This window comes from Molossus molossus, unplaced genomic scaffold, assembly GCF_014108415.1.
Source record: "Molossus molossus isolate mMolMol1 unplaced genomic scaffold, mMolMol1.p scaffold_m16_p_11, whole genome shotgun sequence".
Taxonomy (NCBI): domain Eukaryota; kingdom Metazoa; phylum Chordata; class Mammalia; order Chiroptera; family Molossidae; genus Molossus; species Molossus molossus.
Window position 1 is genome coordinate 41,319,944 of NW_023425346.1, and position 19,955 is coordinate 41,339,898.

The window sequence follows — 19,955 nt, forward strand, 5'->3', positions numbered from 1 at the left end:
TGGATTTGATTTAGTAACATGGAACATTTTTTCAAAGACCTATTAGCCATTTGTAAGTCTTTTGGGATACTGTTTGTTAAAATCCTTATCTTACTTTTTAAATCAGGTTACTAATTTTTTTACTATTGAATTGTAGAAGTTCATTATATACGTATTTAGGAGATTAACCCTGTATTAAATATCACAAATATTTTCTCCCATTCCATAGGCTGCCTTTTCATTCTGCTGATTATTTCTTTTGCTGTGCAGAAGCTTTTTAGTTTTGATGTAGCCTCACTCATGTATTTCTGTTTTTTGTTGCCTATTCTTTTTTTTTTTATCCTCACCCGAGGACATTTTTTGTTTAGGTAGCGTGGGAGGGAGAGAGAGGAACAGAGAGAGAGAGAGAGAGAGAGAAACATCGATGTGAAAGGGACACATCGAGTGGCTGCCACCCGCACGACCGACCAGGGCCGGGGACAAACTGCAACCGACGTACGTGCCCTTAGCGGGAACCGAACCCGGGTCTCTCTGGACCGCAGGCCGACACTCTAACCGCTGAGCCAAACTGGCCAGGGCTGTTGCCTATTCTTTTGGTGTCATATCCATGATGTCACTGTTAAGACCAAGGTCATGAAGCTTTTCCCACAGATTTTATTCCAGGAGTTTTACAGCTTCAGATCTTAATACAAATTCTTTAATTCATTTTGAGTTGATTTTTTGTGTATGGTGTACAATAAGGGCCCAATTTCATTGTTTTGTATGTGGATTCACAGTTTTCTCAATACTGCTTGTTGAACAGAATAGTCTTTTCTTATTGTGTATTCTTGGCACCCTTTCTGAAGATCAGTTGACCATAAATGCATGGATTTACTTCTGGGTTTTCCATTTTGTTTCATTGCTCTATAAATTGGTCGTTATGTCAGTACTATACTGTTTTGATTACAGAAGCTTGAAAATATATTCTGAAATCAGAAAGTGTAATGCCTCAGGCTTTGTTCTTCTTTCTAAAAATTGTTTTTACTATTTGTGATCTTTTGTGGTTCCATATACATTTTAGAATTGTTTTTTTCTATCTCTGTAAAAAAAAAAAAATGCCATTGTGACACTGATTGGGATTGCATTGAATCTGTAGATGACTTTGAGCACTAAACATTTTAATACTGTCTTCTAATCCCTCTCTTCAAATCTCTATTTCACTCAGTTTTTGATTCCTTTAAATTTTGCTCTTATCAGCTCAGTAATGCCACATAAAAACACTTAAAATATTTTATTTTATTTTTCAGTAGATTATTCAAATTATTTAAGTCCGCCATAATTCTGTGTTCAAGTGATTATTGTTGGTTTTTTTTGCTTTTATCCAAGTCAAAAACTATTTCCCAAAAGTTTTTTCCCAAGTCTAACCTTTGTTGATGTCTTAGGAATTCCATATCTTGTTCTCAGATCCAATTTAGGTGTGGAAAGAATCATTAGGCTCAAATCAATATTAAGGCAACCTGCCTTAGAGATTTGAAAAAAGAAAACAAAATGATTCTGGAACTATTCTATGTCAATTTCTCAAAATTGCTGGCTATTTCAAATACTCTCATATATACCCTTTGATGAGAAATTTAAATGAAGCTTCTGATTATTCTTCCTTTTTATTTCCAGGAATTACTCTTCTGATGTTCTGAACAATATTCTTCATAGGATGACCTATATCTACTATTTCCATACTGAATCTATAAGTGTTATTCATTATGTTTTATGGGCGCCTGATATTATATATCCCTCCTACAGAAATCTGTAATTAGGTGAAAACATTTTCCTATTCCAGAACTGCTACCCACTTCCTGGGACAATATGACCTTACTGTGCCAATGAAATAAGGCTGCCTTTTGGCTTAGTGGTCCTTCACTGATCTATGAAAATATAAATAAAAAACTGTTCCCTGAACTCACATTAAATTCCAGAATTTACACTTTTAAGAGACATCTTAAGAATGTCAAAGTAGCTAGGCCAGTGTGGCTCACCGGGTGAGCAATGCCCCACGCACCAAGAGGTCTCCGGTTTGATTCCCAGTCAGGGTACATGCCCAGGCTATGGGGCCAATCCCCTTTGGGGGGCATACAGGAGGCAGCCAATCAATGTTATCTCTCATCGAAGTTTCTCTCTTTCTCCTTTCCTCTCTCTCTAAAATCAATAAAGAATATTTTTTTTAAAAAAGAATGTCAAAGTAAAATGCCTCTAGTCTTCTCTCAAACTTATAAAATATAAAATGTTAACATATATGAAGTAAAATAAAGTAATATAAAATGACAAAAAGAATATATTGAGAATATCTTCCACTTATATATAACTGAAAGTGATATTCCTTTATAATGCAGAGGGGAAACTAAAAAATAAATATCTTAAAATTGGGCAGAAATATACTAAGTTACACTAATTTTGTGGAAACATCCACACTTATCATTTTACAACAAATTCCTAGAGACTGAGAAATAGAAATTAGATGACCATATACAACCAGAAGGCTTAATTATTTTATAAAATTCACTTTAAGAAGTGGTTCTTTATACATACTCATGTTCTCATGTATAACACAGTGGTTTTCTGTTTCATTTTTTTTCATTTTAAGAAAAATATATGGTATATGCTGAAGCCAGTATTCATTTAAATTATTATTTTACACACTCTATACTATAATAGAATAAAAACCAATGCTTGATGTAGTCACTATTGAAAAGTTTGACAGTTCTTCAAAAAGTTAAATATAAGATTACCACACTACCTAGTAATTCAATCCAGGGTACACCCATACTCAGAAAAACTACAAGCAGGCACTTGAACAGATATTTGTACATCTAAATGTACATCAATAAATAAATAAATAACAAATGTAATATATAAAATCTATATAGGTTTCTGAGCTCTAATGAGTAGTGAAGTTCTAATAGATGCTATAACATGGATGAACCTTGAAAACAAACACTGTACTAGATTAAATAAATCTGACACAAAAGGACAACTATTATAAGATTTCACTTATACAAAATATCTAGATTAGGTAAATTCATGGGGACAAAAAATATGTAGATTCAAGTTTACCAGAGGATGGGAGGCAGAAGAAATGATAAGTTAGTCAGTTACAGAGTTTTTGTCTGAGGTGATGACAAATTTTGAAAAGAGACAGTGATGATGGCTACACAATATTGTAAATGTAATTAATACCAATGAATTGCACACTTAAAAACAGTTACAATAGCAACTTTTACATTATATATTTTACCATAACTTAAAAAACTTAATGTAATATACCCAAAACCATTGGATTGTACACTTTAAATGGGTGGATTGTATGGTATCTTAATTACATATTCATAAAGATGTTATAAAAATTAATTAATGTTTGAAGTCTTTCTTCAATGTGTGAAGCTCAGGTCCATTTTCCTTAAAGGGGCTTTCCCTGATAATTCTAGTGACCCTTCTCTTATTGTCAATTCACGGTATTTGACTTGTTTTCTCTCTCACTTAGCAATTAATTTTATCCAACTTTTGACATCTCTCATGTTTTTAAATTACTGTTACATAATTAATATTTGATTATTCTTTGTTTAAAAAATAAGCTCAAATTAGCAAATGAAGACCTATATTTAATATCTGTATGTTGTTTACCAAACAACATTAGCAGTACTCAAACTGCTAAATCAGGACCTAGCCCTCTACTATCTTCAAATCATTAAAATATAATTCACTTTTACACTTGCACAAATACATTAAGTAGAAGTTTTTATACAAATGTTAAAGAAAATTATTCTGGGGAAAAATACTAAGAATACTAATTCCTCAGGCATTCCAATTAAACAGAATGTAACAAATTTAGTTCAGTATAATTTTTAAAAATACCCAATAATGAAATACTTCTCACAGAACATTTTGATTGGCCATTTTTCTTCCTCCCACCCCAAGGAATCAAAGACAAGACACTGTAAAAATAAAATAATAAAACAAAACAGGAGAGAAACTTCCAGTCAACATGGCAGCATAGGTAAAAGCGGTATCGCATCCTCCGACAACCACATCAAAGTTACAACTAAACTACAGAACAACCATCATTCAAAGCCGCCTGAAATCAAGCTGAATGGAAGTCCTACAACTACGGAATTAAAGAAGCAGCCACATCCAGACTGGTGGGAGGGGCAGAGGTGGATGGGCTGGTCCCATACTCACGTGTGGCAGATAAAAATCAGGAGGATACCTTGGCTGGGAAGGTCCTCCCTGAGGACTGAGGGGTCCCTGTCCCACACCAGGTGCCCCACTCAGGGTCCCAGTACCAGGAAGAGAAATCCCCATCACTTCTGGCTGGAAAAACGAGCAGGAACTAAGGATCAGGGAGGCTGAGGCAGCTGGAGCCCCAGGCAGCTCCTCTTAAAGGGCCTATGCACAGATTTATCAGACTCTCTCCCTCTAGGCTTGGAGGGGAGGCAGCTCGAGGGACACCAGAGACATAAAGGGAAGAACTGAGCTGTTTGGCATTGGGGCGAGGGCTGGAGAGAGGGCTTTCTCCGGGACAAACGTGCTGTCAGAGGCCTTTGTTCCTTTGGTGAGCCCTTCCCTGGGGCGGCAGACAGCCGCCATATCTGGGACTCCAGCAACCTGGCTCACACTGGTAGCCCCGCCCTGGTGATTCCCTGAGGCCCCGCCCCACCCATCTTTCAGGCCCACCCAAGCTGTTGCCAGTTGCTCAACCATAGGATTGGCCTGTCTTGGATCCTGCTTCAGGTTTTCCTAAATTCTTTCAAACAAGTAGCATCTGGTCTCAGCTAGCCCCATACCGCTCATTAAGTAATACACAGAAACAAACACAGGGAGGCAGCCAAAATGAGGAGACAAAGAAACAGGTCCCAAATGAAAGAAAAGAACAAAACCCCAAGAAAAGAACTAAGCAAAATGGAGATAAGCAAACTAACAGATGCTGAGTTCAAAATACTGCTTATAAGGATGCTCAATGAACTTAGTGAGAACCTCAGTGAACTTAGTGAGGGCCTCAAGAGCATACAAAAAGACCAGTCAGAAATGAAGGAGGCACTAACTGAAATAAAGAATAATTTATACAGATTTAGTAGTAGAGTAGGTAAAGCCAAGAAGCAAACCATCGAGTTGGAATATAAAGAAGCAAAAAACACCCAATCAAAACAGTAAAAAAAAAAAATCCAAAAATATGAGGATAGTGTAAGGAGCCTCTGGGACAACTTCAAGCGTGCCAATATTCGCATCTTGGGGGTGCCAGAAGGACGAGAGAGAGAACAAGAAATCCAAAACCTATTTGAAACAATAATAGCAGAAAACTTCCCTAACTTGGTGAAGGGAACAGACATACAAGTCCAAGAAGCAGAGAGAGTCCCAAACAAGATGAACCCCAAGAGGCCCACACCAAGACACATCATCATCAAAATGCAAAAGGCTCAAGACAAAGAGAGAATCTTAAAAGCAGTTAGTTACCTACAAGGGAGTTCCCATAAGACTGTCAGCTGATTTCTTAAAGGAAACTTTGCAGGCCAGAAGGGAGTGGCAAGAAATATTCACAGTGATGAAAAGCAAGAACCTACAACCAAGGTTACTCTATCCTGCAAAGTGGTTATTTAGAATCGATGGCCATATAAAGAGTTTCTCCGACAAGAAAAAGTTAAAGGAGTTCATCATTACCAAACAGTTATTATATGAAATGATGAAGTCTTTTTGAAGAAAAAGATAAAATATATGAACAAACAAAATGGCAATGAATACATATCTATCGTTAATTGAATCTACAAACAAAATGAACAGGCAGAACAGAAACATTCTCATAGATACAGAGAACATTTTGTTGGTTGCCAGATGGGAGGGGGATTGGGGGAATGGGTGAAAAAGGTGAAGAGATTAAGAAGCACAAATTCATTGCTAGACTGAGAAACCTCAAAGGCAAAGGGGTTGGGGGGTGGGAAGAAATAAACCAAAGAACTTATATTCATAACCAATGGACACAGACAACAGTGTGGGAAAAGGCGGGAGGGGAGCAGGAGTGGGGAGGAGGGGGTCAATGAGGGGGAAAATGAGGAACATCTGTAATACATTTAACAATAAAAATAACAAATAAATTTAAAAAATAAATAAATAAATAGATATAAACAGGAGAGAAATACACTAACACTTAACATACCATTGTCCCCTCTTATCCATGGCAGATACACTCCAAGATCCCTGGGAAAGTATGGATAGTACCAAACCCTACATATACTGTTTTTTCTTACGCATATAAACCTATAATAAAGTTTATAAATTAGGCACAGTGAGAGGTTAACAGTAACAAATAATAAAATAGGAAATATACAATGTACTATAATAAAAGTTATGTGGTGTCAAGGGCACATACCTGGGTTGCAGTTTCGATCCCTGGCTCTGGTCTGGGTCAGGTGGGAGGCAACCAACAGATGTGTCTCTCTCACATCATTGTTTCTTTCTCTCTCTTTCTCGTTCACTCCCTCCCTCCCTTCCACTATATCTAAAGTCAATGAGAAAATATCTTCGTGTGAAGATTAACCGGAAAAAAAAAAAGTTATGTAAACATGGTTTCTCACACAGGAAAATAGCACAGATTTCATCTTTCTTCCACACAAGTTCACATGTAGAAGATTGTTCTTACTATAGATCTTAGCAACCTCTGAATATGATTTCTTTCCTCATTAAGTCAAAAACTTTCACCTATTCACTTAAAGGAAGCACTTTATGGCTTCTCTCTGGCATATCCAAATTGCCAGCATCACTATTCTTGTGCTTTGGGCCATTAGTAAGTAACATAAAGGTTCTTTGAGCACTATGAGACGAACATAGCACTATGAGACTGCGACAGTCAACCTGATAACTGAGATAGTTACAAAGTGATTAACAGGTGAGTAACATATACAACATAGACACACTAGACAAAGGGATGATTCACATCCTGAGAAGGATGGCAAGAGATTTTAACACAATTCAAAATGGCACACAATTTAAAACTGTGTTTCTAGAATTTTCCATTTAATAGTTTAAGACCATGGTAACCGAAACCATGAAAAGTGAAACTGAGGATAAGGGTGGCTACTGTATGGATATTTTTTATGCTTAAGAAGAAATGTTCAGGATATCCTGAACAAAATTAGCTAAAATATAAAATTACACAGACAATTTAGTTACAATAAAAATGGGAGTTTGAGCCCTGGCTGGTTTGGCTCAGCGGTTAGAGCGTCAGCCTGCGGTCCAGAGAGACCGGGTTCGGTTCTCGCTAAGGGCACGTACCTCGGTTGCGGTTTGTCCCCGGCCCTGGTTGGATCCTGCGGGTGGCGGCCACTCGATGTGTCCCTTTAGCATCGATGTTTCCCTCTCTCTCTCCCCCTCCCACTCTATCTGAACAAAAAATGGAAAAATGTCCTCGAGTGAGGATTAAAAAAAAAAAAAAAACTGGGTGTTTGAGGAACAACCAGAATTTTTGTTTACCTAAAAAGTTCATTTAGGGGGTTTGGAGAACTGAGTGAAGAGGTGAAGGGATGAGGAGGTACAAATTGAAAGTTTCAGAGGAGTCCCGGGGAGTCCGAGGATGACAACAGTATGTAAAGGTATGTACAGCAAAGGAAATACAGTCAGTAATATTGCATTAACTATGTATGGTGCCAGTGGGAACTGGAAATATCAGGGGGAACACTTTATAAAGTATATGATTGTCTAACCACTATGCTATACACCTGAAACCAACACAGAATAATACTGAAAGTAAACTGTAAATAATTTTTAAAAGCTTACTGAATGATTTACAGTGATCTTAAATGCTATATATCTACTTGGGGTATAATAATAAAAATGGAAGACTTTGCAGTGGTTCTCAACCTTCCTAATGCCACAACCCTTTAATACAGTTTCTCGTGTTATAGTGACCCCACCATACAATTATTTTTGTTGCTACTTCATGACTGTAATTTTGCTACTGTTATGTCTTAGGCGACCCATGTGAAAGGGTCAATTGACCCCCAAAGGTGTTGGAACCCACAGATTGAGAACTGCTGCTTTGAGAAAGGAATAGGAAAGATAATATATATATACATACATATATTAGTTTCTTTGAAAAAATAGCATAAAATTTTGAGAAATAAACAAAATAGCACATTTAAAATAAAGTCATATATTTATGGAAGAGAAATACAAAGGCTAGGTAAATTTCTTACCTATGTCATTAGTATATGCTTAAAATAACTTTTTACGTTACTGGACTATTTTAATCCATATCAGGTTCGTTGTTTTTTTTAATTAGTACTTTCTAAATTGTGGAATATGTTTTTACTAAAATATTTCTTTCCTGCAGAATGTTTGAATGATTTACTCTTGAGAGGTTTTAAAATATATATCATAAGATTAAACAGTATTAATGCAGATGAAATTTAAGAAATAACTCATATTGTAACCTAAAGGCAAAAGTTTTAAGTTTTTAAAATATGGCATCATTACCTCAAAAGTAAATCTGTTTGAAAAAAACAACTACACTTCTATTCCTTACGGAAGTATAATGACCTACGTCACTTTTTCAATAAAAATACCCAATGGCATCTCAGAGAATACTGCTTTTCCAGCCAGAAACACAACTATTTCTCAAATTCACTATCCCAGAAAATAGCCAATAAAGGAAGCAAACAAAAATGGTTTCCGTCAGACCAAATATGTAGATAAGTTAAAATTCATTCTTCATTGCTTAGAAAGTCCTTATGCACTTTATCTCTGAGGTTTTATAATTTACACAATTCCAAAAAACTTGGGTTATAATTCCCAAGGTCATAGCACATTAGAAAGAGAAATAAAGATGATGTCAGCAGGTGTAATTTTCTAAGTATGTATTAAGCACTGTAAGTGATGGGGGCTAGGAGTAGAGGGAGTGTCTAAAATAGGTAACTATACTGAAAGCAATATAAGAATTCAAAAAACTAACAGAAAGCTTGACTCCATGATCAAATTTCTATAAACCTTATGCCCCAAGGATATCAGTATGTTACAATACAAACTAATGTTAAAAAAGATAACCTCTTAAAACCTTAAACAAAAGTTGGAAATTTTACAAGGTTAAAAATATCATAAATTGTTAACATAAGGAGTACCACCCTGGCCGGTGTGGCTCCGTGGTTACAGCATTGGCCCATGCACCAAAGGTCTCAGGTTCGATCTCCAGTCAAGGACATATAGGTGGGTTGCAGGTTCAATCCCCAGCCCTGGTCTGGGTCAAGCAGGAGGCAATCAATTTATATGTCTCTCTCTGTTTCTCTCTCTCTCTCTCCCTTCCTCTCCCTCTCTCTCTCTCTCCTCCTTCCTCCCTCCTTTCCAGTCTCAAAAAGTCAATGGAAAAAATACCCTCAGGTGAGGATTAACAGCAACAAAAATAATTTTAAAAATTAAAATAAGGAGCATGGGCAACAGAATCTGAAGACCTAGATTTGAATCTAAACCCATCACCTAATATATCAATGACCTTAAGCAATTTTGATCTCGGACTCAGTTTTTCCAAATATAAAATGGGATATTTACCTTACAGCACTATGTTGAGAATCTATGTATGTAAAATCACCCAGAACAACTCAAGAATAGAAATACTCTGAAATACTGAAAACTTAACCACACACAATAATTTGTTCTTTGAGATAAACAATTTTATTACTTTTCAGATGTTACTCTGTAGATCATAAATACATAAAGTAAAAAATGCCAAGATTCCTTGAAGAGTATAAAGAATGCTCCCAAATCTCATCATAAACCACCCCTTTGACTTGATAAATCCAATTCATTCTTCAGCCTCAATACAGATGGTATCTTCTCTGGAAAGCCTTCTTAAAACCTCTACTTGCATATCTGAGACACCTAAAAATCTACCTCATCCTAAACCAAACTCCTGATCCCCAATTCTTATCCCATACCTACTTTACCCAAAGACCTTCCCTATCCCACAGCTGACTGAAACATCATCCTTCTAATTGCTTAGCCAAAAACCTTGGAGTCATCAAAATGCAAAAGGTTCAAGACAAAGAGAGAATCTTAAAAGCAGCAAGAGAAAGGCAGCTAGTTACCTACAAGGGAGTTCCCATTAGTCTGTCAGCTGATTTCTCAAAAGAAACTTTGCAGGCCAGAAGGGAGTGGCAAGAAATATTCAGAGTGATGAAAACCAAGAACCTACAACCAAGATTACTCTATCCTGCAAAGCTGTCATTTAGAATCGGTGGCCATATAAAGACTTTCCCAGACAAGAAAAAGTTAAAGGAGTTCATCACCACCAAACCATTATTATATGAAATGATGAAGGGTCTTTTTGAAGAAAAAGATAAAATATATGAACAAACAAAATGGCAACGAATACATATCTATCGACAATGGAATCTACAAACAAAATGAACAGGCAGAACAGAAACATTCTCATAGATACAGAGAACATTTTGTTGGTTGCCAGATGGGAGGGGGTTGGGGGAATGGGTGAAAAAGGTGAAGGGATCAAGACGTACAAATTCATTGCTAGACTGACAAACCTCAAAGGGAAACAGGGTTGGGGGGTGGGAAGAAATAAACCAAAGAACTTATATTCATAACCAGTGGACACAGGCAATAGTGTGGGAAACAGCAGGAGGGGGGCGGGAGTGGGGCGGAGGGGGTCAATGGGGGAAGAATGAGGAACATCTGTAATACATTCTACATTCAACAATAAAGATTAAAAAAAAAAAAAAAGAATGCAGTCAATTTCTTGACATTAATTTTGTATCCTGCTACTTTGCCAAATTTGCTTATTAACTGTAGTAGATTTTTGATGGAGTCTTTAGGGTTTTCTATGTACAATATCATGTCATCTGCAAATAATGACAGTTTCACTTCCTCCTTTCCAATTTGGATCCCTTTTACTTTTTCTTCATGTCTAATTGCTGTAGCTAAGATTTCCAATACTACATTGAATAAGAGTGGCAAAAGTGGGCATCCCTGTCTTGTTCCTGCAGAACAAGTTTTTGATTGTATCTTGTAATATCCATAATTTGAATGCTACCACCTTTATCCAAGCCTCACCTTCAATTACTTACCTTACTCTAAGAGCCTCCTGACCAGTGGTCAAAGCCTTGTTACAATCTGCAGCTGACCCTTGAACAACACTGGTTTGAACTGCACAGTCCACTTATATTCTGATTTTTTTTTTCTTCAATAAATACATACAATACTGTAAAGGTATTTTTTGTTCCTTACAATTTTTTAATATACTGTTTTCCCTAGCTTACTTTATTGTAAATACTGTATATAGCATATAATATAAAAATATGTGTTAATCAACTTTTTATGATATCAGTAAGGCTTCTGGTAAACAGGTTATTAGTAGTTAAGTATTGGGGCGGTCAAAGTTATACACAGAGTTTTGGTTACACAGGGGGTTGGTGCCTCTAGCCCCTACATTGTTCAAAGTTCAACTGTATTCTCACCATAGCTACTAGAATGATTTTTTAAAAATATAAGCCAAATTTCCTGAAATCCCTGCAATGGCTCTCCTAAGTCCCTCCCACCCATTACCTCTGCCAATACCTCCTCCTACTCTTCCTTCTCCCAAACTCTGCTCCAATCACACTGGCCTCTGTTCGTTACTCTGAACACACCAGGTATGCTTCCTGCTTCAAGCCCTCTGCCTGAAAGGCTCTTCCCAAAGAAATACACACAGTTAAGGTCTTTGTTCTTTACTCAAATATCACCTTTTCTATACGTCCTTCCCCAGGCTCTGCAACCCATCACCACCACAGCCTTCTTATCCTATTCTACTTTTTCTTTCCTCCATAACACCTGTCAACTTCTAACATGCTATATACTTTACTTATTTATTATGCTTCTTGTTTATCTTCTCCCCCACTATGATCCATAAGGGCAAAGACCTTTGAAAATTTCTTTACTGATATATCCCATGTACCTAGAACAGCACTCAAGATATGCAAATTAAATATGTAAATAAAATACATTACATACTTCTTTGTGTCTCTTTTAGCATCCTGTGCTTACCCCTATTATATCAGTTAACATACTGCATGGGAATAGCTTATTAATTTTCTGCCTCTTCCACTATAAGTTTCCTAACACAAGAGATCTTCCTTTCTTTCCACCAACCAGTACTTCCTTACAGTGCCTGACACTTAGTAAGCACTCCACGTTATCTGATAAATTGATGAAAAAATAAATAAAACCATCGAAGTCAGAGGTGTAAGCACCTTTATTATCTCTGAATTATAAATACAATGCTTAAAGCATGACAGTGAAGACTGAGTTCTGGATTCTAGATTCTGTTAGAATTGGTCTGACTCTGGCACTGAATGACTAAAGGACATTGATGAAATTATTTAACTTCTCGACAACTATTTCCTTTTCAGTAAAAATGGAGGTAATAATGTTACCTGCACCTCATGTGATTATCATTAATAAAAAGATGATAGTTGCGAACATGCTGCTCCAAAACATAGTGCTCTAGCATACTGACTATTTTCTTTTTTTATTTTTCATTTTTTTATCCTCACTCGAGGACATTTTTCCTTTTTTTTTGCTCAGATAGAAGGGAGAGAGAGGAAGAGAGAACGGGAGAAACATCAATGGGAAAGGTACACATCGAGTGGCTGCCACCCGCACAACCAACCAGGGCCGGGGACAAACTGCAACCGAGGTACGTGCCTTCAGCGGGAACCGAACCCGGGTCTCTCTAGACCGCAGGCCGATGCTCTAACCGCTGAGCCAAAATGGCCAGGGCCATATTGACTATTTTCAGTTAAAGGCATTCAAAAACAGCAAATACAAGAACAATACTCTGACCTTCCTTCTTTTTTGTAATAGCAGGAAATGAAATCCCTACAGGAAATTTGTACTCCCTATATCAGAAGGAAAGTAACATTCATATCACCAAGACAAAAAGTTGAAATCAAGAGAGTTATACACAAATAGACTAAAATAATTTCTATCTTCCTTTAGCTTCCATACACAGTTTAATCACTTTTTCACAATTGCCTCTCTTTTTCAACCTAATATAAAATATGTAGGCTTGGTCATTTCTTTGGGTCTTCATTACTTATACAAACTCCCAAGGCACACAAAACTTGTATTAAATAAATTTGTATGCTTTTCTCATGTTGATCTGTCTTATGCTAATTTAATTCTCAGGCCCAGCCAAAAGGAACTCTAAGAGGGTAAAGGTAAAAGTTTGTCTCTCCTACAAGTGAATAAGCTGAGTGATTTACACATATTAAACATTAAATAAATGACAAGTATTATTTGTTATTACAAATTAAACAGAGGAACTACTATAAGTCCTACTTCAGTAAAGTTAGAATATTCACTAATCTTTAGAAATGTGGCAATTATTTTTATTAAAAATTACTGAGTTGTTTATAATAACTTTGATATTAAGCATTTGCAAAAAAAAGTACCTTAACTCTCAACAAAAATAAGATTCTATTTACATTATACCAGAATATTTAAAAATATTTCTAGATGTCGCCAGGTTGGTGTGGCTCAGTAGACTGAGCATTGTCCCAAGGACTGAGAAGTCCCAGTTTGATTCCCAGCCAGGGCATATGCCAGTGTTTCGAGCTTCATCCCCAATAGGGGGTGTGCAGGAAGGCAGCTGATCAATGTCTCTCTCACATAGATGTTTCTATCTCTCTCCCTTCCTCTCTCTCTAGAAAATCAATAAACACACACACACACACACACACACACACACACACACACATATATATAGATTTCTGGGTGTTTGGTTCCATAACCATCTTTAGTAACTGCCCTCACTGTTCAATAATACCATATTTCCTTTAAGTAATCAGGACACCTAATACTAGAGTTTAAAAATTAAAATGTTACTATTTAGAAGGACTATAATTATAGGCCTATAATAGATATATACACATTCTTCCCTCTACTCTGAATAACTCATTTTCATGAATAAGGCTTCTGAGAATAAGTTAAATCATTTATGTATTTAGCTTTCTACTTCTCACTTTAGTCATATATCCAACAATAGGTATAATCCTTTGGTAATGATATATTAAGAATTGAGTATAACTAACGATTCTGTTCAAAGTAAAAGGCCAGTTATATGATATTTATTTTAAACTTTATTTTCTACTGTTTTATAATAGAAATAATTTTTCTGTTATTTTCCTGTCTACTGTGACTCCTATATGTTTCCCTAGTCTATGAAGTCAGTTCTCCATTTTACAAAATACTTCTGAAGACTCATTTTTTTATATTTTATACTATCAAAAAGAAATAAACAAACGTATTTTACTTAGCACGCATATGGACAGCAGACAAGAAAACTTAGATAAGCAGTTTAAATGATTGTCCCAAGACCACAGATGGAGTGACAGCCAGCTTTAGGATTAAAACTAAGAAGCTCATTATTTCCTTCTTATATTCTGAGTACTTAATATTGCTTTTACATCACAAGGATCTCTGAACTAATTTAAGAGCAATAATTTAATAATCAAAACAGTTATCAACAATTATGACAGTATTTGTAAATCCATTTACGAAATGTATTAAATAAAAAATACAATTACTTTACCCGATATTCCCTGAATAGATAAATCTGATTTACTACTTAAGTTATTTTTAAGATTTTGCTTAGAGTGCCAAGATAGTGAAAGCTTAATATAATTTATCATTTCATTGTCTTTTTCAAAAGCTAATTTCTTTAACCAAAATGTACAGTAAGTATATGAGATGGCTGGATTTGATTCCAAACAGAAATACTTTTTCATCTAAAAAAAAAAAAGAAAAGAAAAGAAATTCCCCAAACTTAAAACAGTAGTTTCTACTCTAATTGTAAACTTCAACTTCAGGATATATTTAAAACAGATATATCTGTGAAAAAACAATGCTAAAAAGGAAACACCAAATACTATTATTGCATTTACAGGAGAAAAAGACATACAGTATAACATTAACAGCTTACTGTGGAGAGTGGGTTTAATCAGGAAGTAGCCATTATCCTTTCGATTCAGAGCAGTGACAGCACTCCAAGACAACAAGCCGTGAAATTTTTCAGTTAAAAGGCATGGAAGAATACCTACTATTGTGTCCTAGCTTTGCTGACCCCAAAGGTCACCGTATGTCTTTTATCAAAAGCTAACATGAAAACATAATCCAAGTAAGCATTTACAACGCTGCATTTGTTGAAACACCTAAAATCTACCTAACACAACCTCTCTCTCTGTTACTCACAAAACATGGCTGTCTTATTCAGAGATTAGCAATTATTGTAATGAGATACTGTCGGAGAGGGTCAAATAGTACTTCCTGCAGTTTACACATCTTGATTTCCTGGTAAACAAACTGAAAGGCAGGTGGAGCATTTAGATCACCAGTAACCGTGAATGCTCACGTGACAAAACTAAACCAGGTAAGGTAGACGTCTTAAGAACTCATTCTTTTCTTAATTTCATTAACGTCAAAACAGACAATAAAGAGTTCTGTCTTCCTTTTTTTAAGGCGGGTTTATTCTTGACATGCATAGGCACCCAGTTTAGAATAAGGAATGCATGAAAAAAATTTAATAAACAGGTTTTAAACATTACTTCTGGCAACTAAATTGTAAAATCAAGGCAATGCTAACAAGGTTTGGAAAAAAAACAAAACCCTAAGATTAACTGCTTAAAAACCAAAAACTTGTTAAATATAAGAAAAAGTCTTTAAATTTAAATTGCTGCAGGAAAGCAGATAAAAGAAGTCTCTGAGTTAATTAAAGAGCAAATTAAATTTTTAGTCAAAGCATAAGTCTATTCTTATTAGGACAAGCTCCTGCAAAATAAGAGTACTATGTAACTATGTGGCAGTCTGTGAAAACAAAATTTTCAATTATATGAATCAAAAAGATTACGTAACTTAAAGCTAGTCCCGTCACCATTTTAAATTAATATTTCAAAAAGAAAAGAGTATTTACCTGTGAGCATTTTTTAAAACTATGTATATTACTAGTGTGAAAATGAAGTTTCCTTGTTAGTTTTATTCCCCAAATTGCTGTTTTTTCTCTCTCTTTAAAATTTCTAGTATAGTTGACTGAGGGCTGATTTAAATTAACTAAGGTTATAAAACAACACTCTGTGAAAAGAATAAACTAATTCACTACTTTAAAAATACTTAATTTTTAAAAAATCTACAAAATTGCATTAATCTTAAAAATTCTACATATAATAAGGTCATGGATCTATGTCCTTTTATAAACATACATGCTTTGATTTTAATGCAAAGAGCTCTTAACAACCCTTTTACAACAATATAACCATATCAAAACATTAAATTATATTACTTCAACCAAGTTTATATTTACTGTTTCCAAAATAAAATTCCTACTATACTTAAATAGAAAACAAAACAAAGTGACAATAAAATCAATAACAAAAAGAACATCCAAGCAGATGACTGCCAAGAGTACAGAATCTCGGAACAGGTCTCATTACAAAGACTTCATCTGTGTCACGTATTCAATACAGAACATTAATGCCAGTCACTAATAACCGCCTGTATGGGCTATGATGAGACATGAAATAGCAAATTTTCAGAAAACTATGGCTAAGGAGTTACTTCCAGCTGGATCTCTTGGTCAAATTAAATAATTCAAACATCTATATTCACCTGGGATGCAAAACATAGCCCTTTATTTCCTTTATAGAAAATGTACGATATAACTCCTACTAAACAGGTCTCCCAAAGATGACAAGTTTTTGTTGTCCTATCTCCCAAATTATGTTTATGTTGTTTCTCATTGCTTCCCTGCCTCATTATCAGTGTAGATCTCATGACTTTCTGGATGTTCCTCCACTTTCAGAGCTATCTGGGCCCATTATAGTTTATTCTCTACATGATTTTGCTCTATAGTACAATCTAATTATTTTAGGGATCACCCTACTAGATTTTAAAGTTCCTTGTTTTCTATAATGCACTGTAAAGAATAAAATGCAAACACTCTAAATACAAATTAACTTGATATGATGTATTAATAAACTGATGTACATATTTATAACAGCTTATGTTTTTCCATCATACCAAGATATTTGCTAGGATTTGCATCAAATAAGCCAGAAGGTCAATTTTTACCATATAGGTCATTTCTAAATGGTATGTAATCAACCCTTAGTACATAAAACCTTGAGCTTTTCTATTTTCAAGCTTGTCAAAAGAACTTTTGACAAGCTTAGTTGTGAGGAAACTTTTTTTATCCTTACCCGAGGACATTTTTCCATTTTTTTGTTCAGATAGAGTGGGAGGGAAAGAGAGGAAGAGAGAGAGAGAGAGAGAAAAACATCAACGTAAAAGGGACACATCGAGTGGTTGCCGCGACCCAACCATGGCTGGGGACAAACTGCAACTGAGGTACGTGCCCTTAGTGGGAACCGAACCCCGGTCTCTCTGGACCACGGTCCGACGTTCTAACCGCTGAGCCAAACCGGCCAGGGCAGTTGTGAGGAAACTTTTAAGAACACTACCAAATTATTGTCAGACCTCAAAATGACTAAAATTAAATGACAACAGTTTGATCCATTTTTGAACTCATATACATAACCCAAAGAAGCAGGCAGGCTATTCTCTTATGAAATAAACTCTTCCAAAGTGTAGCTGCTGAAACTTATTATTTCTGAATTTCCTATTTTATGAACATTCAAATCTATGTAATCTTTTTTAAAATATATATTTTTTATTCATTTGAGAGAGAGAGAGCGCAAAACATTGATGTCAAAGAGAAACATGGATCAGATGCCTTCTGTAAGTGTTCGGCCTGAGATCGAACCCACAACCAACATATGTGCCATGACCAGGAATCAAACTGGCAATCTTTCGGTGCACAGGACGATGTTCCAACCAACTGAGCCACTTCGGCCGGGCAATATATGATAATCTTAACATACAATTTTTGCTATTGTAAAAGGTAGCGGTATTTACATTTTGCATAATACATTTGCATAACATTTTTCTTGCAATAAGAAAAACCATTCCTAACATTTAAAAATATGTTAGAAAGTATATGGTTAAGAAGCTCATATTAATAACAGTTTAAATTAATTCAAGACTATATTTTGTTTATTTTAAAAGTTATAGGATAATTTAAACGGTTACATTGTTAACCACCTTATCACTGCTTACTTCACAGAACAAAAGTAGGAAACATCTGTAATATAAATTGAAAAGGTTTTGGACACATTTAACAACCAAAGAAACAAATATAATCCAATTTTCTTTCTTTTCCTAAAAGACAAACTGAAAAGAGTAAACCAAAGAAAGCTACAAATATATATTTTTTCATTTATTTCAACATAATAGATACACATAGAGCCTGTGAGAATACAATATTCATTTTGCTGCAGAAGAACAGACATTGCATAACAATGAGATTTGCTAATGAAATCAACCATCAGCCTGGAATACATATGTATTAAACCAAGACCTCAGTGTCATTTTCTTTTTGCATCGTTTGTTCTTTCTTTCATTTTTTCTTGACCTTGTCAGTATTATTGTCTCTTAAATTTTGTAACTTTGGTAAAACAAAATCAAGACCATAATATTATAGTGTACTGCTTTTTATTCATCACATTTATTTTTAATGGAAATTCCAACTGTTCTGCTTCTATAAGCACTATTAATGCACCTGTGGGGGGGATGGGGGGGTAGAAATCAATGGATGCTACCAGAAGAAACAAAGGAGGTTTATTTCTATACAAAATTTTTGGATCAGGCCTGAAAAAAACTTTTATCAACATCTGATATTAATTTTATATGAAAACTTTTATAGCAATGCTTACTTAATGTGTAATAAGAAAATAATGTTTCAATTATAATGTAATTAATTGCCCCAGCAATTTTTACTACTGACAAGTGAAATAATGTAGGGCTGATATATATATCAACATGAAAATTATTCTAATATTTTTAGATAAAAATTATAATTTTCCCCCTAAAAATACTCTGCTGTCCTGGTCAACAAAGTTAATTTCCAGTTTCCATTTATCAAAAATAAGGAATTCTGAGAATTTTCTCAAAGATTTATGATTTAAATTTATGATTTAGTTATTACAATTTTATAGAAAAGCCCAAAAGACTATGAACATATTTTATATTATATATCTTAAAGAAAAATATTAATGTCCTCAGAAATTATTTAAAATTTTGAGTATACACTATTTAACTAAATGACTTTCTGTCCTATTGTTTGTTTGTTTACACAAAATAGGCTTTCAATTCACGAGTGCCACAGATAAAATTAACAGCCTAACCTGCCATGGTGTATAATTGCTGCTAAATCATGATAATAATAATCGTACTTTTAAAAAAAAGCAGTACTTACACCAAATAAAACAGCATTAGCTAAACAAAATTGTTCCTAATTTTTTTTTTTATAATACCTTAATGTCTAACTTCAAATGATATCCAACCAGGGCCGGGGACAAACTGCAACCGAGGTACATGCCCTTAGCAGAAACCGAACCCGGGTCTCTCTGGACCGCAAGCCGACACTCTAACCCCTGAACCAAACTGGCCAGGGCAATCAGTAGTACCCTTTTGTTGGAAAAGTAAACCCAATAGATATTTCTTATTAAGCTTAATCTCTCTGAAAGTTGCTATACTGACAGTCTAATAGTTCCTACAGCTAACTATTTTTTTAAATCTTGAAGGATAATCACAAACCAATTATTAATCCACACACAAAGTATTTCCTTAAAAAAAAAACCCAGAAATTTCTATTAAAATGGCAAAATATATATCAGACTGTACAGAGACAGTCTAAACAAATGTCTATGGCAATACCAAAAACCAATTTTTCTAGGGCAAAAAATGTAACACTAAAACCTGGTGATAGGCTTTGGAAAGTCATCTAGCTCCTTGCTACTCAAAGTGTGTTCCACAGACCAGCAACATTGAAATTGCTTGTCAGATATAAAGAATCTCAAGCCCCAACC

General features: G+C 35.1%; 1 protein-coding gene across 16 annotated transcripts in view; it reads right to left on the bottom strand.

Annotated features, from left to right (window-relative positions):
• The window catches only part of BAZ2B (bromodomain adjacent to zinc finger domain 2B), a 373,027-nt gene that overhangs the window by 149,371 nt on the left and 203,701 nt on the right, over positions 1 to 19,955 (bottom strand). Inside the window, exon 1 of one of the 16 annotated variants that reach the window (XM_036254445.1) lies at positions 14,960 to 15,512. The exons of the other annotated variants lie outside the window; for them this stretch is intronic. The gene's annotated coding sequence lies outside the window, so the exon portion shown is untranslated. Of the gene's footprint in view, positions 1 to 14,959; positions 15,513 to 19,955 lie in introns of those variants that run through there. 16 annotated transcript variants of the gene reach the window in all.